Source organism: Sciurus vulgaris (assembly GCF_902686455.1).
Source record: "Sciurus vulgaris genome assembly, chromosome: 14".
Lineage (NCBI taxonomy): Eukaryota > Metazoa > Chordata > Mammalia > Rodentia > Sciuridae > Sciurus > Sciurus vulgaris.
The window spans coordinates 57,195,097-57,215,796 of NC_136475.1; positions in this window are offsets into that span (position 1 = coordinate 57,195,097).

A 20,700-nucleotide genomic window follows, 5' to 3' on the forward strand; every position below is an offset into this window, starting at 1 on the left:
TCTCAGTGTAGTTCTTTTTTTTACATATAAAGAAACATAAATTTATTATTTTCAAACTGTATAGTTTATAAGCAATATGTAAATGGCCCCTGATATGCAAAATAATGTCAGTTGATAAAAATAATGACAATTCACTGTAGACTTACATCATACATGATTACATATCTGCAGATATCTTTAAACTCAAAACTTTACTAGACCCAGAAGTCGAAGGTGCATTGAAGGTATCCTTAATTTTATGAGGCCTAGGTCTCAAAAACCTACCAATTCTCAAGTGGATTCTACTCTGGAACTGTTTCTTGACTACTTCTTGTTGCATCTCTTTCAGTGTGAAATGAAGCCTTTGAATTTCAGGTGTGGTATCCACAAAGTCAACAAGGTAGTCCAAACTTTCTCTCATAGCAGATAACGTAGATTCAGGAGCCTGCTTCTTGATGCCTTCTCTTTGGACAATTCCCTTTGTAATTCCTTCTTTAGGTTTAGGAGGACAAGACTTTTCTTCATCATCTCCATTGAACCACACCTTATCATCATCTAGCTTAGTTTCACCACATTTGTCAAGAATCTCTGTAACCTCTACCTTCTGAACCTTGGAGATCATAGTCAGATTCCTTTTTGTAAAAAGGATTTTCCCAGGCATTTGCTATGGTTATTTGTTTTACTTTATCCCAACTTTTTGCCCAGTTAAAATCTGCATTTTTTATATTGTAGATTAATTTTAATCTTGGAAATTCCTTTTTCTCTTTTATCTTGCTCATCTTCACTTTCTTCAAAAATTACCAGACACTCTTCAAGTTGCTATAAAAGTCTCTTTCGGCTCAATATCACACCCTAATTTGTTGGTTGGATCAAAGTTGAAGGGTTGTGAGGAAAGAACCTACATTTTATTGGGCCGTCCTCACTGATTAGTGATTCATCGGAAGGGTGAACCTGGGAACTATCCAGAAGTAACAATGCCCTGACATCCTCTTCATGGAATTTTAGGACATTAATTTGAAAATGGCAAACCTCAGGAACAAAGTTTCGAAAGAACCATTCTGGAAATAATTCTCTGGTGAACCAAGCATTGTTACTAGGTTTATACATCACAGGTAATGTACTTGGGTCCTCTCTCACACTTTTGGGCAGCTTTGATTTGCCAAAAATAATTGATTTTAACTATGGGTTCCATCTGCATCTGCTCATAAAAGGGCAGACAAATATTCTTTGTTTTTGTTTTTTTTTTCTCCCTGGAAGGCAGATACCTTTTCTACTTTGTGGTGAAACTGAGCTGGATGATGATAAGGTGTGGTTCAATGGAGATGAAGAAAAGTCTTGTCCTCCAAAACCTATCTTTTCTACTTGCCTGCATTTCTCTAATTGCTAGAGATGTTGAACATTTTTCATATATTTTTTGACCATTCATATTTCTTCTTATGTGAAGTAGCTGTTCAGTTCCTTAGTCCATTTATTGATTGGGTGATAATTGTGATGATGATGATTTTTATAATCTCTGTGTATCCTGAAGATTAATGCTCTATCTGAAGTGCTGGTGTTAAAAGTTTTCTCCCATTCTGTAGGCTCTCTGTTCATGCTCTTGATTGTTTGCTTTTCTGTGAAGAAGCTTTTTAGTTTGATACTGTGCTATTATTGATTCTTAATTTTATTAAGATTATTAATAAAATAATTATTAATTTTTATTTTATTAATTATCTTAATTATTGATTCTTAATTTTATTTCTTGCACTTTAGGAGTCTTATCCTGGAAGTCATTTTCTAAGCCAACATGATGGAGTGTGGAGCCTACATTTTCTTCTAGTAGGCACAGGTTCTCTGGTCTAATGCCTAAGGTCCTTGATCCATTTTGAGTTGAGTTTGTGCTGGGTGAGACAGAGAGGTTCAGTTTCATTCTACTACATACAGACTTCAGTTTTCCCAGCACCATTTGTTGAAGAGGCTATCTTTTCTCCAATGTATGTTTATGGTACCTTTATCTAGTATGAGATAACTGTATTTATGTTAGTATGATTCTATATCTACTGGTATTCATATGTGTTTTTGTCTCAATACCATGCTATTTTTGTTGCTATAGCTCTGTAGTATAATTTAAGGTCTGATATTATGATGCCTCCTGTGTCACTTTTCTAAGGATTATTTGGGCTATTCTTCCCCTCTTATTTTTATAAAAGAATATCATGACAGTTTTTTTCTATTTCTAAGAAGAAAGTCATTGGAATTTTAATAGGAATTGCATTAATCTGTATAGCGCTTTGGTACTATGGTCATTTTGACAATATTAATTTTGTTTATCCAAGAAGATGGGAGCTCTTTCCATCTTCTCAGGTCTTCAATTTCTTTCTTTAGTGTTCTGTAGTTTTCATTAGAGAGGTGTTTTACTTCTTTTGTTAGATTGATTCCCAAATATTTCTTTGAGGCTATGGTGAATGGAATATTTTTCCTAATTTCTCTTTCAGTTGATTCATCATTGGTGTGTAGGAATGCAACTAATTTAAAGATGTTAATTTTATATCCTGCTACTTTGGTGTAATTATTTATGAGTTCTGGAAGTTTTCTGGTGGAGTGCTTCAGGTCTTCTAAATATAAAATCATGTTTGGCAAACTGGGGTAGTTTGAGCTCTTTTCCTATTTGAATCCCTTTAATTTCTTTCTTTTGTCTAATTGCTCTGGTTAGAGTTTTAAAAACTATGTTGAATAGGAGTAGTAAAAGAGGGCATCCCTGTCTTGTTCCAGTTTTTAGGGGGAATGCTTTCAATTTTTCACATTTAGAGTGATGTTGACCTTAGGTTTAGCATATATACTTTTTTCAATGTTGAGGTACGTTCCTACTATCCCTTGATTTTCTAGTGTTTTGAACATGAACTGATGTAGAATTTTGTCAAATGCTTTTTCTGCTTGTATTGAGATAATCATGTGATTCTTATCTTTAAGTCTAGTGATGTGCTGAATTACATTTATTGATTTACATATGTTGAATCAGCCTTATATCTCTGGAATGAATCCCACTTGATCATGGTGCACTATCTTTTTTAATGTGTTTTTGTATATGATTTGCTGGTATTTTATTAAGAATTTTTGCATCTATGTTCATTAGGGATAAACATCTGAAGTTTTCTTTCCTTGATGTGTCTTTGTCTAGTTTTGGTATCAGGGTTGGAAAGGTTCCCTCCTCTTCTATTTCACGGAATAATCTGAAGAGTATTGGTGGTGTAAGTTCTTTGCTTGTAGAACTTGGTTGAGAAGCCATCTGCTCCTGGACCTTTCTTTGTTGGTAGGCTTTTGATGGCATCTTCAATTTAATTGCTTGAAATTGATCTGTAAAACAGTCTATTGAAAGTCATTTGACTATCCAAATGATGTTTGTGAAGCATTTGTAATGACATAAAAGTACTGTTTTGATTTCAAGTAAAGAAAATACATGAGACAAAAGCAGATGTAGAATATGACACGGTTTCTGGAAAAAGCATATACCTGTGTACAAAGTAACATTGTTGAGGAAAAAAAGCAAAAGTATCAGCATAAGTTGTATGTGGGTGAGAGGAATTAGTAATAATTTTTCTTGTTCCTACATTTCTATATTTCCCAAATTTCATATAATGAAATAAATAGACTTTATTCTCTTTTAAACAATGTAACGTTCTACTTTTACATATAAAACCAATCATGCACTTGGTATCAACTAGGAAAACAGAAATATGCTACAAACTTTGAAGGTGGAAACTTACATAAGGGATTGGTTCCAAGGTTGGGTGCTGGAGGCTGGAACTCACAGCCCCTCCAAAGTAAAGGAGCATTGCTGACAGGGGCAGAGTTAGCAGAATGGAAGCTCTTCTGTCTCCTTGCTGTCCATTAACTTCTCCCAGTTGCCCCTCATGGCAAAATTTAGGAATCTACTGGATACTGAGAAATGTAATTTACATAGTCCCAACCAGAGCATCATGAAGAAAGATATAAAAGGATGGATTTACAGCTAGAAGACAGTAACTTAACAGAAACCACAGGCTTATTCTGAATAAATAATAAGAGTGATGCACAAGATATATTGCTCAAAGCCAAAAATCTTGGATTTAACAGAATTGAGACACAGAAATTTTTATTAATGACTTTTGTTAATTTGATTACCAAACCAAAATGTTTCTTAATGGGATGAATTGAGTACAAATAAGTGTTGTTAAACTTTTAACATGTATCATTTGTTTTTATTAAAGTGATTCAGCCATCGCCATTCTACTCCAATAGATATTTTATTAAAGAAACTAATTTAAATGTACATGATAAATGAACTGTGTTGTAAATTCTATTTTTCTTCAGTTCTAACCCCCTGATCTTAATTAGCTTCTCCACTTGTGTTTCCATAGAAACCAGCAATGCAATCAATAAGATGCAAAGGTAGTAAGGTACATGCAGAGGCATTCTACAAGTACAGTAACAACATTTATTTTAAAGCAGAGGACAAATTAGTATTTGCAATTAGATTAGAGGTAATATAATTCAAAATTCAAAATGGGAATGCAATCAAACTGTAAACAAAGATGATAAATTTTCCCTGAGCTCCACAGTTTTCTGTATTCCAATGTGAAATAAGTATAATTCCTACAAAATTGAAGATCATAATTTTGCATCACAATTCTTTTGGTTTCTCTGTTTATTTTTTTTTAAATTATACTGTGCTCTATCTCCCTACACCATACACATTCTCTTACATACAAGTAAAAATGAGCCAACACAATATATAAAAATTACAACATAGAAGCTATGCTTCTTTGTATGAAAGCCCTTTTCCATTCCGCTGGCCTTGTACACCCCAGTGTCACAGGTGGGTGCCAACAGGCAGTTACACATTCAAGGCACAGGCCAAGCCAAACCCTTCCTGAGAGTTGCCCTTGTGGATCAAATACTGAGCACCACAGTTGACAGGCTTATGACTGAACTGGTTTGAGTGCCTTTGCAACATCCTCATTCAGTCATCCTGCTTCTGGGTGTGATGACTTTCCCATGTCTCCATTACTTAATAAGAATTGCAAGTAGCATGTTGCCAATAATAATTGACAAGACAAACGAAAGCAAACATTGTTTATGAATGCTTTGCTTTAAAAATGGAGTAGCTTCAAGGTTTTTTCTACATGCTCCTTCATCGTCTGATTTTCAATGTGATTTTATAAATGCAGAGAAGTGGATTAAGAGCTTCTCTTTATGAGAACAAATTTGTGAGAACAACTGTAATAATCCATATTTGTCATTTCTCTTTCATCTTCCCTGTCTTGCTCCACTCTGCCAAAAAAGAAGCTAATGCTTGAATTGTCTTTTCAAATGTATGATAAAAATGCAACACTTTGTCATCAAATTTGTACCATTGATTTCTCATTTTTTCAGACTTATATGTATATATGCATATACGATATTTTATTGATTTATGGCATAGGTGGTTATTTAAAGATTTTCATATTGCGAATGTTTCATATTATATGTGTGTGTGTGTGTGTGTATTCATGCACACATATATGGTGAAAGAGAACACTTTAAAATAAATAATTAGGTCAACACATTGATAATTTTAATATATTCTGGTGTATATTAGGGGTAAACTGTGTGTTCATATTATTTTTTACAGTATGATCTCTTTTCTGTCTCCAAGTACTCAGCTAGCCTATTGAGGGAATACACTACCCAGATTTAGCACATTAAGATAATATATTGGGTTGTTATTTTCCTTTTTTAAAAAAGATATAGAAGACAACTAGTACTTACTTCAACATGCACAGTAATGAACTTCAACATGTACAGGTTTTGCAATTACTCAATTTCCTCAACTCCATTTATCTTCAGTGCCAATTTTCTGCAGCTATCTTAGAGCAGATCACTTTGAACTTCTTCATTATATGAAACTGAATCATTAAGAATTTTAAGCTCGTAATTCCCTCTCTTAACACAAATCCTTGCTGCACACAGTATTACTGTTCACAGTTCTTAGTTCCCTTTACGTGTACATTAATGCTTTCCTGCTTTCTTAAACTCAGACACAGACACATAATATGTTCAAGCTGATAAAATTCAAGTAAAAATGAAGGATTTTCACTTCTAGATAGAAGCTTTAAGTATTTTAAAACTTTTCCCTTGGCTACAACCAAAAGTAATGTTCTAGATTGTGCCTCTTTGATTGGTTTGGGTTCTAGAAAGTCAAGTAAGAACATGGAACAGGTCACCCATCTGACCTATAATGAACATAAATTAAAAGCATAATATAAATCCTTGAGGTTTTCAAACAGTGGACTTGAAAGCCAAGACCCAATATGTTTGTAAAGTATCATTGGAATATAGCCATGCTTATTTGTTTTTGTATTGATTATGATCATATCCATGCTACAACTGCAGAATTGAGTAATTGTAACACAAAGTCATTGTGTGGTCCACAAAGCCTAAAATATTTGCCACCCTTCCCTTTGCAAAAAGCACTGTATTAAAGTGTATCTCTGTATTTTTATGTTAGTCATTTCCTCTTTCTCTATTCTCACACTGTCAAGTTCCTTTGTTTTAATTTATTCCTTAAGCAACCTAAATTCTATGGTCAGTTGTCTTATTTTCTTGGTTTGAGCTCAAACTGACTTTAGTCTTCTGCCCATCAATCCATATCCAACTGAAAACTGGTTTAAATCCCTATTGTAGGCTTTTTTGCCTTGCTTGAGAAGCTTACTAAACAGTGATGATTAGTTCCACCACAAATGTGTTCTCTCTAACTTGGCAGGATCCAAAATGCAACTCAGCAATTCTTTAAGTCTTCTCTAATTGACTCCCAATTATAATTCCTGCATTACAATTCTAACAGCTGTTCCAAACTATCTTCAAGCCCCAATTACAACCCATTCATTCATTCAATAAATAATATTTTTAGCATTTACTATACACCAGGCTCTCTGCTAGCTCTTAGGGAAACCACAGTGAAAGAGAGACATGTCCCTGGCTTTGTGAAGTTGATGAGTGGGACAGACAAAACCCCACATGGCTAAGGTATACACTGAATTGGGTAGTAACAGAGCACAGGTAAGAAGTAGTCCTTTATCACAATTCATTACATCTTATGAGTTTTGCTTTCTTAGGTTAAAAGCTGGGCTATCTATCACTTTTCTTGTCTCCCAACAGCCCAGAGTTAATGCCTATGATCTGAGTTCACCAATCACATCTACCAACATGTCAATTTAGAAAAGACTAGTTGGATGGTAAAGCTGAATAGAATTTAATCTGCTGAGGGCAGGAGACCGGTAGCCAGAATTCACTTAACTATGACAAAGGACTGAATGGTGGGAGCCTGCAGGGTCCAGGGCTGGAGGTCTTTGCTGCAACTGACAAAAGCAGAGATAAAGGATCCTCCAGAGGAGGTGGGTGGTAAATTCAGGCATTCCTTTTCATGTCAATAGAGCCTCAAGCCTAATTATCTAGTCCTCTGCCCTGAAATATTCAGTTACTTAATATTTTCTAATGAAGTCCTTTTCTGCTTAAATTATCTAGTGTGTTCTTTCGCTAATGGCTAAGAACTCTGCCAGATATAAGTCTTTGAGAATATATAAAAGAGACAGATAACTTGAGTGAGACTAGGTTGTGCCATATTGCCTGGAGTTATCAACATTCAAGCTGAGACCTAAATGATAGGCAGGAATGATTCAAATGAAGCAAGTGGGAAACAGGTTTCCAGGAAGAGGAGATTGTTGAGAAGTGAGAGAACATAGCAAACTGATAGAATGCAGTATGACCAAAGAATACCATGAGGGTAACAGGGTGGGGCAGGGAGGGAGTGGTGAAAAATGAAGCTGTGGAAATAATCACATCGGTCTGATCCTAAACACTGGGTAAGAGTTTGATTTTATCCCAAGACTGATGGGAAACCTAGGAATACTGTAGATGAGATTGTGAAATGATTAGGTGTGCACTTCAGGAAGATCACTTTGGATCTTGCTGGGGGCCTAAGAAGAGAAGAGGCAGGAGGGAAAGGAAGAAATTGATTATTCAAGACATTACTGTATAACAATTTATAAACAGGACTGAAGTTATCTGATGTACATTGCCTTAAGTGTCCTTCTGTCCACCTCAGGATTTTTTCATTTGTGTTCAAATGTTTATTTGTCTTCATGCACTGGAGGCTATTTGAGCCACCAGGAGGATAACTGTGAATAAGTCATGGTGCCTGTTCCCATGAGAATACAGGAGGCAAATAGTAAAACCAAAACAATGATTCAAGTGAGTGGAGTATGCCTCATTAAAATTAAAACAGAGGTCCTGGGTGTAGGTTCCTTCACACTGGGAGGTCAGAGAAGGTCAAAATACCCCACTTGAACTGAGGCCTGAGTTGTGGAAAATGATTGGCATTTAGGAGGTTCTAGTAGTGACCACTTGAGGTGGTGGTGACAGGGATACAAATGGGGAAATGAGCCTGTGTGGTTTAAGAAAAGGAAGAAAGTGAGCGAGGCTGGAGCAGTGGGGAGAGTGGAAAAGAGTCTGTAGACAGAGACAAGAAGAAAGGCAAATGGAAGGTCTGGAGAGTCCATTAAGGATTTTAGACTCTATTCTAAATATAGTATTGCTATATTTTTATTGTAACTCAGCTTCCTATTTAGAGCACAAAATGTGATTATCCAAACCCTACTAGAATATTAAAAAAAAAAAATCACCATTCTACTCATCTCTAGTTTCTCCCTATTAAGTGACAATTGTGGTCCATTTATTTGTTTGATATTTATGGAACATGTACCTTATGTGTGTTCCATACTATGTTCTATTATCAAAAAGAACTCTTCTTGCCTCTCCTTTAATTCCTTTGGCATAAAATTGCAGTCCATACCCTTTTCAAACCGTGATCTTCTGATCACGACCTCACCCCATTTACACAATCTATGTCCTGAGTGTTTCTCAGTGAAAACATGCTTGCCCAACCCTGGAGCTTCTCCCTGCCTCACCCCACTGACTCTGCTGCCTCATTTGACTCTATTGATTATCTCCTGCTGAAAGTCTCTCTTGGCTTCCAAGTCTGTGAATACTGCTTTCCTCCTCTCAGACTTTGTTACCGTTCTCCTTCACAGACTTCTAGTCAGTATGCTTCACAATGCCAGCTTTTTAGAGTTTTCAGTTCTTGACCTGAAGATTCCTTTCTCTTATTCGTTCTATACGGTTTTTTTTTTTTTTTTTTTTTTTTTCTTCATAAATCTCAATCCAATCAATAGCCTTGGGCTACCATTTCAAAAAAGAATTTGCTACTTATTTTCATTGGATTATCCCACTGAATTCTTGAGTGCTAGGCCTTCTGTGAGAAGCACCATCTTTCTATTCTTAAACAGTTAATCCTCTATTTCCTAATTTCATTTTATGCATACTACAACTTCCTTTTTGGGAACTTCACTTTCTTGTCTAAACTATATCTCTCTACCATGTTCCTCTTTCCTCCATTTTTTTTTTTTTTCTACATGTAACTGGTAAAATTAAATGTCCTAAAAAGTAAAGTACTATTCCATCATTTTCTTTCTCATAGACAATGTGCCATTTAGAAATCCCTGTGATCCCTTTACACATTACTCTCCTAGTTTTATCTCCACTGCTGTTCTATAGACACCCTCTGTTCCCATCAATCTCAATTCTCATAAATTATACTTTCCTTCCACCAATACCATTCAATATTAAGTTACCTTTTCTGACTTTTCTTTCTTGTTTCTTCCTGTTGAAAATCTTACATATTTTTCAAGACTTGGCTCAATTACTTCTGCCTTTTTAATAACTGTTCTAAACAAACAAATGCCTTATTCCCCTAAAATTGAAATCAGGAATTTATTTATTCAATATTTTTAAACTCTAACTATTGCAGATATTTTTTGAGGTACTACAACTGTGAATAAGACAAAATCCCTATTCTCAGAAGCTTCCAGCTGGGGTATATGTGCTTGTGTTAAGGGGGTGGATAGATAATTAATATGCACAGGTGTGTAGAATATGTTAAGAGCTAGTATTAAGGCTAGAGAAAAGAAAATTACAGTAAAGGTATGGAAAGTGACAGAGGCTGCTTGTCCAATTAAGGAGTTCAGGAAGAATCCTGAGAAGTTGGATATCTCAGAGGGAGAGTTCTGTGAAGTGAATGAGTGACCTATTCAACAGTGTGGAAGAGGACTCTTTCAGGTCAGGGGAATAGCAAGGGCAATTGTAACTGCTCTGAGGCTGACTATACCTGGCCGACAGGAGGAAATGTTCTGAGACTAGCAGGGCTGGAGAGCAGTGAGGGAGGGAGAGTAAAGGAGCTAACACAGAAAGGCAATCAGGGGCCAAACCACTGAGAGTCTTGTAGGCTGTGGTGAGAAAGTATCCTGGGATCCATTGGAGAACTGGGAGCAGAGGAGGGACATGATCTGACTTAGATCCTGAAAGATCACTTTTCTGCTGTGTATGCTATCTTGTGGAAGGCCAAAAGTACAACAGGGAGATAAATTCCAAAGTTATAGTAATCCAGTTAAGAGATAACGGTAGGCTAACATCATGGCGAAATCAATGTCCTCCTTCACAGGAATCAACTGTTTTAAAACCGAAACTGGGTCTGGAGGCACACGCCTATAATTCAAACTATACTGGAGGCTGAGGCAGAAGGATCAAAAGTTCCAGACCAGCCTCAGCAATTTACCGAGATCCTGTAATTAAAGAAAACAAAACAAAAACCCTAAACCTTAAAATGTTGAACCTTGTATTTTTTGGGTCGATGTCTTCAAAGATGTCCCTTCATCCTGAGCAAAGGCTGTGGCTGGTCCAATTGGTATCTTCCAGAGTGCCCAGCACTGGGCTTTCCAGAGACAGATAGGCTGAGCTGAATTTACCATCCTCTTTCCAGCTGTTTCACACTCTTAGAGACCTTTGCTTAAACTCTACTCAATTATTTTTCTTTTATAGGGTACAGAACACCAGTTCCTTCACACTTGCGTCCTGGGTCTTAATTTCTGTTCTTTGAGCTATCTTTGTGTCCCTTTTTTGAACTGTAGCATAGTTGGCTCAATTTTAAATTATTAAGAATCTCTAGTACTCATGTCAACAGTCTTAGGTACAAACATGTGAAATTCTTTTATAAACAAGGCCCTGAATTTTTATATTATTTTGGGGAGGACTTCACTGAAATGAATAGTCTATTAAAAATAGACTATTTGTAGACCCCAGGAACTGAGGCCAAGTGGTTTGCAATCCTAACAATAAAAAATTAGCAAGTAAGAAGAAATACTTGAAATCGATTATGAGAAATTTTCTTTTCAAAAGACCTTTCTATCGAGAGGGGGAGGGCTTTTAAGAAAACAATGAATAGAGCCCATACATGAAATACAACTTGCCTTTTGACAGGGAGCCAATGTTGGCCCTGACTGCATATTATCTGAGATAATTTATTTTAATTTTGCTACATTTCTTTGTATGGTGGTGGGGAGAGTGATATATCTTGAATATAGGCTTGTGAGGAGGATTAAAATAAATGATACAGAGCACTTAGATGAGTGTCTGGAAAATGCACAGCTCAAGAAACATAACCCTTGCTTCTGGGTGGATTTTTCCTGGCTGTCCTACTGGTTATACTTCACCATCCTACTCTGATCCATTATAGCCCTTCTACGCCCTGCTCAGTGCCCCAGAAGGCTGGCTACAGAGAAGATTCCCTGCATCCCAGTGATAGCTGGCTTTGCAATGGGTCAGCCAGTGTGAGGTTCCAGCAGGTAATGGCAGCAGAGAGAATGGAAAGATGCCAGGTGTTCCTTTCAAGCTGTGGGGCAGTGTGGGGCGGTAGCAGAGTTCTTCTTTATCTATCATGATCCCTCCTCCATGACTGCAGCTCTTTTCAGGCTCTGGGAACACAATTTCCTCCCCCTGCTGGTAGAGTAACATCCCTGATTGGTCCCCTGAAAGTAGTACCTTGGGTAAGTTCTCTTTCTTGACCACTGGAGAGAAATTTAGTTTCCTCCTATGGACCTGGAATGGCACCCCTTTTAAACTCTTCCTTTCATTCAAAGCTGATTTCATTCAATTGGGAAAAGATCTGAGATCCTGGGAGCAGGATTTGCATTAATTCAGCAAACATTCGTGACTACACCTCATTTGCTACATGCTACTTTTCAAACCACAGGGATATTAAATCACTAAGATGTAGTTCCTGCTCTTAAAGAGTCAGCAGTCTATTAGGGGTAGGGGTGGGGAAACAAAGGCAATACGTACAAAAGTAAATATGTAAGTGTCAAGAGCAAAAGAATATCTGAAAATCAAGGTAAAATATAAAAAAATTATTAAAAAGTATGTAAGAAAATAAAGTTGAAAACAGACTGTTCCACAAGATATTTTAGTAAATGCTTTATAGCAAAACAATCCTGAGATTCTTTTTTTTTGTTGTTTTTTTTGAGCATGAATACCAATTCATCAGATGAAGATGGAGAGGTATATTTCTAGCTCAAGAAAACAGCCAACATAGGTGAAGATTCAGGGTTATAAAATTGCTTAGTATATTTGATAAATGTTTTGGAAAGATAGGATATTTGTAATTAGGATGATTTGGAATAATTAAGACATGGACAAAGAGCATGGTTTGGGAGCCTGGTAAAAATTGATGTAGTAGGAGACGACAGTGGAGAAGCCTTTTGGGAATAGATCACAGAAGATGACACTCTAAGAAGTTTAGACTTTACCCTAATAGGTATATTTCAAGTAACTGATTCATTTTAATCAATCAAGTCATACAACCCATGTAATAGTATTGAAAAAAAAAGCCATAAAAGGGATATGGCAGAGGCAACAAAATTGGAAACTGTGAGATATGGTAGACTTGCTAGAGGAGAGGATGAGAGATACTGATGCTGGAAACAAAGAAAATTAGACATTCTGGAAACTTTTATAAGTAATGGATTAGATTTCGTGACCAATTATATATGTAGACAAAGGCCTCTAGGTGGCACTGAATTTCTGGATTGCTGAGGTAAATGACGTCACCACCGACAGTTTGCTTGGGTGGTGAAGAGAATAAGGTATTCCATTTGAGTATGCTGAAATGAAGAATTTGTGGCAGAGACAGATCCAGATTTTGTGGAACTGAGGCTTTGGAACCCTTCTGAAGAAAAAAGTTTTAAAGACGAATATTTTATTCTACTAATATGTCCCCATAAGTCTTTGGAAAAACATTGTACTGTATGTAATGACAGAATGAGAAGAGCAGAGTGATAGTTAGGAGTGAGGTTTTGAATGCGACAAACTGAAATTGATACCTATTTTAAAGAACTAAACAAAAGGCTTCTATGAAATCTTCAAAGCATCAGTATCATGAAATAAACAAAAGTTGTTCCAGATTAGGGAAGTAAAGAGACATAACATTGAACACAACACACATCTAGGCTTTCCCTCTAGCATAAAGGATAGTACTGTGTATGAAAGAGAATGCTCTTTATGTGAAGAAAATAAACAGGGATGCATGTAGGACTAAAGGGGCATGATATGTGAAACTTAAAATGAATCAGACATCATTACCCCATGTGCATATATGATTACACGACCTGTGTAACTCTACCTCATGTACAACCAAACAAATGAGAAGTTATACTCCAGGTATGTATGATGTATCAAAATACATTCTACTGTCACAATAACTAAGTAGAACAAAAATTTTAAAAAACTAGAATGGAGGGAGAAGAACCAGTAAGAGGAAAAGATAAAGCAATATAAAAAAACATTAACATTTGGATAATTTGAGTGAAGTGTATCTGAGAATTCCCTCTACCATTTTTTAACTTCATAAGTCTGAAATTATCTCAAAATAATTCTATTTTTAAAGAGTAAGATTTTAGAGGCTATCTTGATTTGAATTTTAGTTCTGCCACTTTGTATCTTTATGATTTGGTACAAATTGTTTAACCTCTTTCTGTCTTACTTGATGTAGGTATAATTTAAAATAGTGGCTATTTTATATGTGAAGATTGGTTGTGACCCCATGCAAAACCTGCACAGCCTACCTTACATACCTTGCTCCAATCGTGCTTCTGTTTAAGAACACAAACCATAGAGGTTCTTTATGGTAACTGGCTAAAAGCAACAAGATGCAAGATGGCTGCCCAATTGACCTCTAATAGACCTCAAGCTTCATTACCATTTGCATGCCGAATGGCATACCCCAGGGCCTTGACAGTTTATAATCACCATGGTAGCAAATAGGAAGGTCCAGAGAAGCAAAGAAAAGAGGTGGTGCTTGCATTCTAGAAAACTTCCCAAACACCTGATTAATATTCTTCCCCCTTCTTTCTGTTGCCCTGTGCCTATGACACCACAAACCCAAGTGGGTTGAGAAGCTGACTACTAAGGTAGACTCCTGCTTCACCACTGTTTGACCATTAATGAGGCATGTGCTGTTCACTCTTGGTTTTAGTTTAGTTACTGGCTTCCTGAAGAGAGCAAGGAAATCTTCCTACCAGGAGAGTCTCTCTTATGTAAGGACCTAGCATTTTGTTGGTGATGTAACTAAAATGGAAAAAGTATAATATTCATATTATATCTTGCTTTGTAAGTATTTTTATCTCAACGTTTCTATCCCTCTGAAATTCATATATTGAAATTGTAATCCATAAAGTAATGAGATGAAATCTTGGGGAAAAGATTATGTCATAAGGGAAGAATTTCCATGAATGGGATAAGTGCTTTAGAAATGATAAGAAATATGTATTTGGTCTCTGCCCCATTTCTAAGCATGCAGACTCCGGAAATGGTATCTCTTTTTGTATGTTAATGAGATTACTGTTGGCTGGGGTCTCCTGGATAGCCTTTGGATGAAATCTGATTGCCATGAGACCCATTCATATGAATAGAAGTTTGGAGTTTTCAGCTCCATCCCTTGGCATTAGGGGAAGGGAGAGCAGCTGAAGACGGAGTTGGTTAGCAAAGGCCAATGATTTAATCAACCTTGCTTATATAAGGAAATCTACAAAACAAAATAAAACAAAAAACAAAACCAAAAAAGCCCAAATCACAGGGTTTGAAGAGTTTCTGTTTTGCTGAATGCATGGAGGTGCTAGAAGATGGTGAGCACAGAGAGGCATGAAAACTCTGCCTTTCCCACATGCCTTGCCCATTGCAAACTTTTCCTCTGTGTGTGTGTGTTCTTTGTAATGCCCTTTATAATAAACAGGTAACTGTAAGTAAAATGCTTTTGTGAGCTGATAGAGCTGCTCTAACACGTGATTGAACTGGAGGAAGGGGTATGGGAACCTCTGATAAATAACCTGATAGTCAGAAGCAAACGGACTTGAAATAGGCACCTGATTTGGGAGGCAGCTTTATGGAACTGAGACTTTAAGGGTTTTGACTCTAGTTAGTGCCAGGATTGAAATGAATAATAGGGCACCCAGCTGATGTTGGAGAATTGATCAGCTTGGGGAAAATTCACATTTTGGTGATAAGAAGTGTGTTGGGTGTGAGAAATATTAGTAGGAAAAAACAATTTGTTTTTCCTTATAATCCTCTCATAAAGGAAGCCCAGACAACTCTTGCCTCTTCCTCTATGAGATTACACTGAGAAGCTGCCCATGAAGAACAAGCTCTTACCAAACACCGGATCTGCCAGTGCCTCCATCTTGGACTTTCCAGCTATGAAAAATAAATTTATGTTGTTTATAAACTGTTAAGTCAGCAGTGTTTTGTGATAGGCTGAACAGACTAAGATGCTAATGTTCCTGGGGAAAGTTTTTAATAAGCACTCACTAGTGTCATAAAAAAAAAATGGTAGTTCTGCTTTCAGATGATTGCAGGGAAAGCAGCATCTCCAGTGTATGCCAAAGTTCAGAATATTAGGGCAAGGAGATAAAGGTGGTTGAGGTTATGGAAGATGGAATGAGACAGAGATAGTACAATCCCTGGGAAGGAGACATCCATCAATCCTAAAATGGCAGTCCCTGGGAAGAGGACAAGCATTGATCCTTTCCCAATAAATACCTTCCCAGTGACAGTACAATAGATCCTGGAGGGAAAGAGATAAGCACTGAATTCTAAACTCCAGACCCTCCATCCTTGCCCATTAAAAACAAGTTTCAAATTCTCAAAACCTGTTTCCTAAATGTCCAAACTTACACATTCTGTTGAAGAGAATAAGTCATCTCTCAGTGTAACATATAGAAACCCAGACCCTTCTGTAATGGGAGGGGACACTTTCTCCCCAGAAAATGAGCCTCTCTAATGCCTGACTCTGTTGCTGAATAAAAGACATAGCTGATCCATGAATTCTGCTCTAGTCTTGGGTATTTGTGCTTTCATTATGGTGCCCAAACAGTTTTTGATATTTTTGCTTACAAGTGTTGTAACATTGTTTGGTGCCAAAAAGTGGTTGAAAATTTAAATACTTTTTAAGTGGGGTTTTGAAAGACCTGGCTTGAATGATTAGAGTTATAAATACCCCAGAAGAAATTCTATAATTTTACCTCAGATGTCCAACAGATGCACCTATGTTGACTTTCTAGCTCTCCCAGAAAGTCAAAGCAGCAATGTATTAAGCAAACCTCATATAAAGGGACAGGCATAGAAAGGAACATTTCTTCATTGCTTGTCTAAGAAGCCCAATAGATAGACATAAAATTTGCTTTGTGGTATTGTTGTCTTTTTAATATTTATATCATATTCTATCTTCCTTTATATTTCTACAATCTTTCATACTGTCTTCTAGACATTCAGTAAAGATGGATTATCAAAAAATACTTGTTCAATCAGGCAGACACCATAGGGCAGAGCTAGCTGGCCTGCCTGATCCCCAATCCGAGGTTGGTCACCATCGCTGAGCCTGCCTGCCTGCCCCCTACTGCTGAGGGACACTGCACTTGCCTCTGTGCTGACTCAGCACACCCTCCCTGGGGCTCCCCAGCTTCTTTGGAGGCTGGTGCAGGCATTTGGAATTATTCCTGAGGGCGTGGCCCTCATTATCAGAAGGGCGGCTCCCTTCCTGAGACACCTACAGGAGACTGGAAGCCCTTTGATAGTACTCAGCATTCAAGAAGAGGAGGTATTGAGAGACTGGGTACCAACTCAGAGCCACCGGGTGGGTCTCTCCCACTGGATGAGGCTCCCTGGATGGGTCACTAGTCCCGGAATGCAGTGAACTTCGTGGAGTAGAGGTGCCCAGTGAGATTCCTCCACTGGAACCATGAATCCAGACAACCGGGAGCATTGTAGAGGAGGACCGCCCGGCAAGAGGCTTCAGTCCAGAGTGAGGGTCCCAGGCCTAGGCAGTAGGTCCAGTTCCCAGGGAACGTCATAGAGGAGGGCCCCTTCAAGAGAGAGTACCTCACAAGGCCAGGCCCCCCAGACCAGGTGGTAGTTTCGGGCCCCAGGGAATGTCACAGAGGAGGGCTGCCCAGCCCAGGTAATAGTTCTGGACTGAAGGGAACTTCTCAGAGGAGAGTTTCCCAGGGAGACGTTCCCACTGGGTGAGTCTTCCCTGCCGGGTGAAGCTTTCCCACAAGGGTGATAGAACCAGAGACACAGGCCCAGACCAGCCATGCCCCAGCCCATAGTCTAGTCTCCCTTTTGACTGACCATTGGTCAAAAAGTGGAGGCACCTCTTCCCACCAGCAGGAAATATACCCCACCTGAAGGTCACCACCCCTAGAGGGGCAGCTTCCTTGTGGAGCACTGCATTATCAAGTTCCTCCAAGACTTCAGGCTATTGAAGGCTAGGAGGCGAGTTATTGGAAATCTACAGGGACACTATAAGCCAATAGAGTTTCATTACTAGAGGGGTAGATACCTGAGCAATATGAGAAAACAAGAGAAGAAAATGTCCGAAACAAACCTAGATGCTACATCAATAAAATCCAATGAAAGCATGACAGAAGAAATGTCAGAAAGGGAGTTCAGAATGTACATAATTAAAATGATCAGAGAAGCAAACGATGAGATGAAAGAGCAAATGCAGGCTTTGAAAGATTACACCACTCAACAGTTAAAAGAGCAAATGTGGGAAGCAAAAGATCATTTCATAAAGAGTTAGAGATACTGAAAAAAAACAAACAAAAAAAAAAAAAAAAAAAGATAGAAATCCTTGAAATGAAGGAAACAATAAACCAAATTAGAACTCCATAGAAAGCATAATCAATAGGATAGAACACCTGGAAGACAGAACCTCAGACATTGAAGACAAAATATTTAATCTTGAAAACAAAGTTGACCAAACAGAGAAAATGGTAAGAAATCAGGAACAGAATCTACAAGAACTATGGGATATCATGAAAAGGTCAAGTTTAAGAATTATTGGGATTGAGAAAGACACAGAGAAACAAACCAAAGGAATGAACAATCTATTCAATGAAATAATATCAGAAAATTTCCCAAATCTGAAGAATGAAATGGAAAATCAAGTACAAGAGGCTTATAGGACTCCAAACACACAAAATTAGAACAGACCCACACCAAGGCACATTATAATGAAAATACCTGACATACAAAATAAAGACAGAATTTTAAAGGCTGTGAGAGAAAAGACTCAAATTACATTCAGGGGGAAACCAATAAGAATATCAGCAGATTTTTCAATCCAGACCCTAAAAGCTAGAAGGGCTTGGAAAAACATTTTTCAAGCTCTGAAAGAAAACAGATGCCCACCAAGAATCTTATACCCAGCAAAACTTACTTTCAGATTTGATGACAAAATAAAATCCTTCCATGATAAACAAAAGCTAAAAGAATTTACTAAAAGAAAGCTGCCATTACAGAACATTCTCAGCAAAATATTCCATGAGGATGAGATGAAAAACAATGATGCAAATCAGCAACGCGGGGAACTAGCCTAAAGGAACAGCCAAATAAAGGAGAAACCAAGTTGTGTCAAAAAACAAAAATGAGCCAAATGACCAGAAATATAAATCATATCTCAATAATAACCCTGAATGCTAATGGCCTGAGCTCACCAATCAAAAGACATAGACTGGCAGATTGGATTAAAAAGAAAGATCCAACAATACGCTGTCTGCAAGAGACTCATCTCATAGAAAGAGATACCCACAGACTAAAGGTGAAAGGATGGGAAAAAACATACCATGCACATGGACTCAGCAAAAAAGCCAGAGTATCCATCCTCATATCACATAATGTGGACTTCAAGCCAAAGTTAGTCAGAAGGGATAAAGAAGGACATTTCATACTGCTTACGGGAAGCATAAATCAGTAAGACATAACAGTCACAAATATCTATGCCCCAAACAGTGGCTCATCCATATATGTCAAATAAATCCTTCTCAATTCCAGAAATCAAATAGACCACAACACAATAATCCTAGGTGATTTTAACACATCTCTCTCACTACTGGACAGATCTTCCAAACAAAAATTGAACAAAGAAACTATAGATATAATAAGACAATCAATAATTTAGACTTAATGGACATATACAAGAGGATAGAGATACTACGTTGTTTTCTATCAGATCATAATGGATTGAAATTAGAAATAAATGACAGAATAAAAAACGGAAACTACTCCAACACCTGGAGATTAAAGAATACGCTATTGTATGATGACTGGATAACAGAAGACAACAGGAGGGAAATAAAAAATTCTTAGAGGTAAAGGAGAACAAAGAGACATCATATCAAAAACTCTGGGACACAATGAAAGCAGTACTTAGAGGAAGATTTATTTCATGGAGCACATTCAATAAAAGAAGAAAAAATCTACAAATAAACGACCTAACACTACGGCTCAAAGACCTAGAAAAAGAAGAACAGAGCAACACCAAAAGTAGTAGAAGACAGGAAATAGTTAAAATCAGAGCTGAAATCAACCAAATTGAAACAAAAGAAACAATCAAAAAATTGATAAAATAAATAGTTGGTTCTTTGAAAAAATAAACAAAATTGATAAACCCTTAGCTACACTAACAAAGAGGAGAGAGAAAACCCAAATTACTAAAATTCGAATGAACAAGGAAATATCACAACAGACACGACTGAAATACAAAACGTAATTAGAAGCTATTTTGAAAATCTATACACCAACAAAATAAAAAATCTCAAAGACATCAACAGGTTTCTAGAGGCATATGAATTATCTAAACTGAACCAGGAGGACATATGCAATTTAAATAGTTCAATTTCAAATAATGAAATAGAAGAAGTCATCAAAAGCCTACCAACAAAGAAAAGTCCGGGACCTGATGGGTTCACAGCCGAGTTCTACAAAACCTTTAAAGAAGAGCTCATTCTAGTACTTCTCAAAGTATTCTATGAAATAGAAGAGGAGGGAACCCTTCCAAATTCATTCTATGAAGCCAATATCACCCTGATACCTAAACCAGACGGAGACACATCGACGAAAGAAAATTTCAGACCAATACCCTTAATGAACATCAATGCAAAAATTCTCAACAAAATTTTAGCAAATCACATACAAAAATATATTAAAAAGATAATGCACCATGATCAAGTAGGTTTATCCCAGGGATGCAAGGTTGGTTCAACATCCAGAAATCAATAAATGTCATTCACCATATCAACAGACTTCAAGAATTACATGATTATTTGATAGATGCAGGAAAAGCATTTGATAAAATATAGCATCCCTTCATGCTCAAAACACTAGAAAAAATAGGGATAGTGGGAACATTCCTTAACATTGTAAAAGCCATCTATGCTAAGCCCATGGCCAATATCATTCTAAATGGTGAAAAACTGAAAGCATTCTCCCTAAAAACTGGAA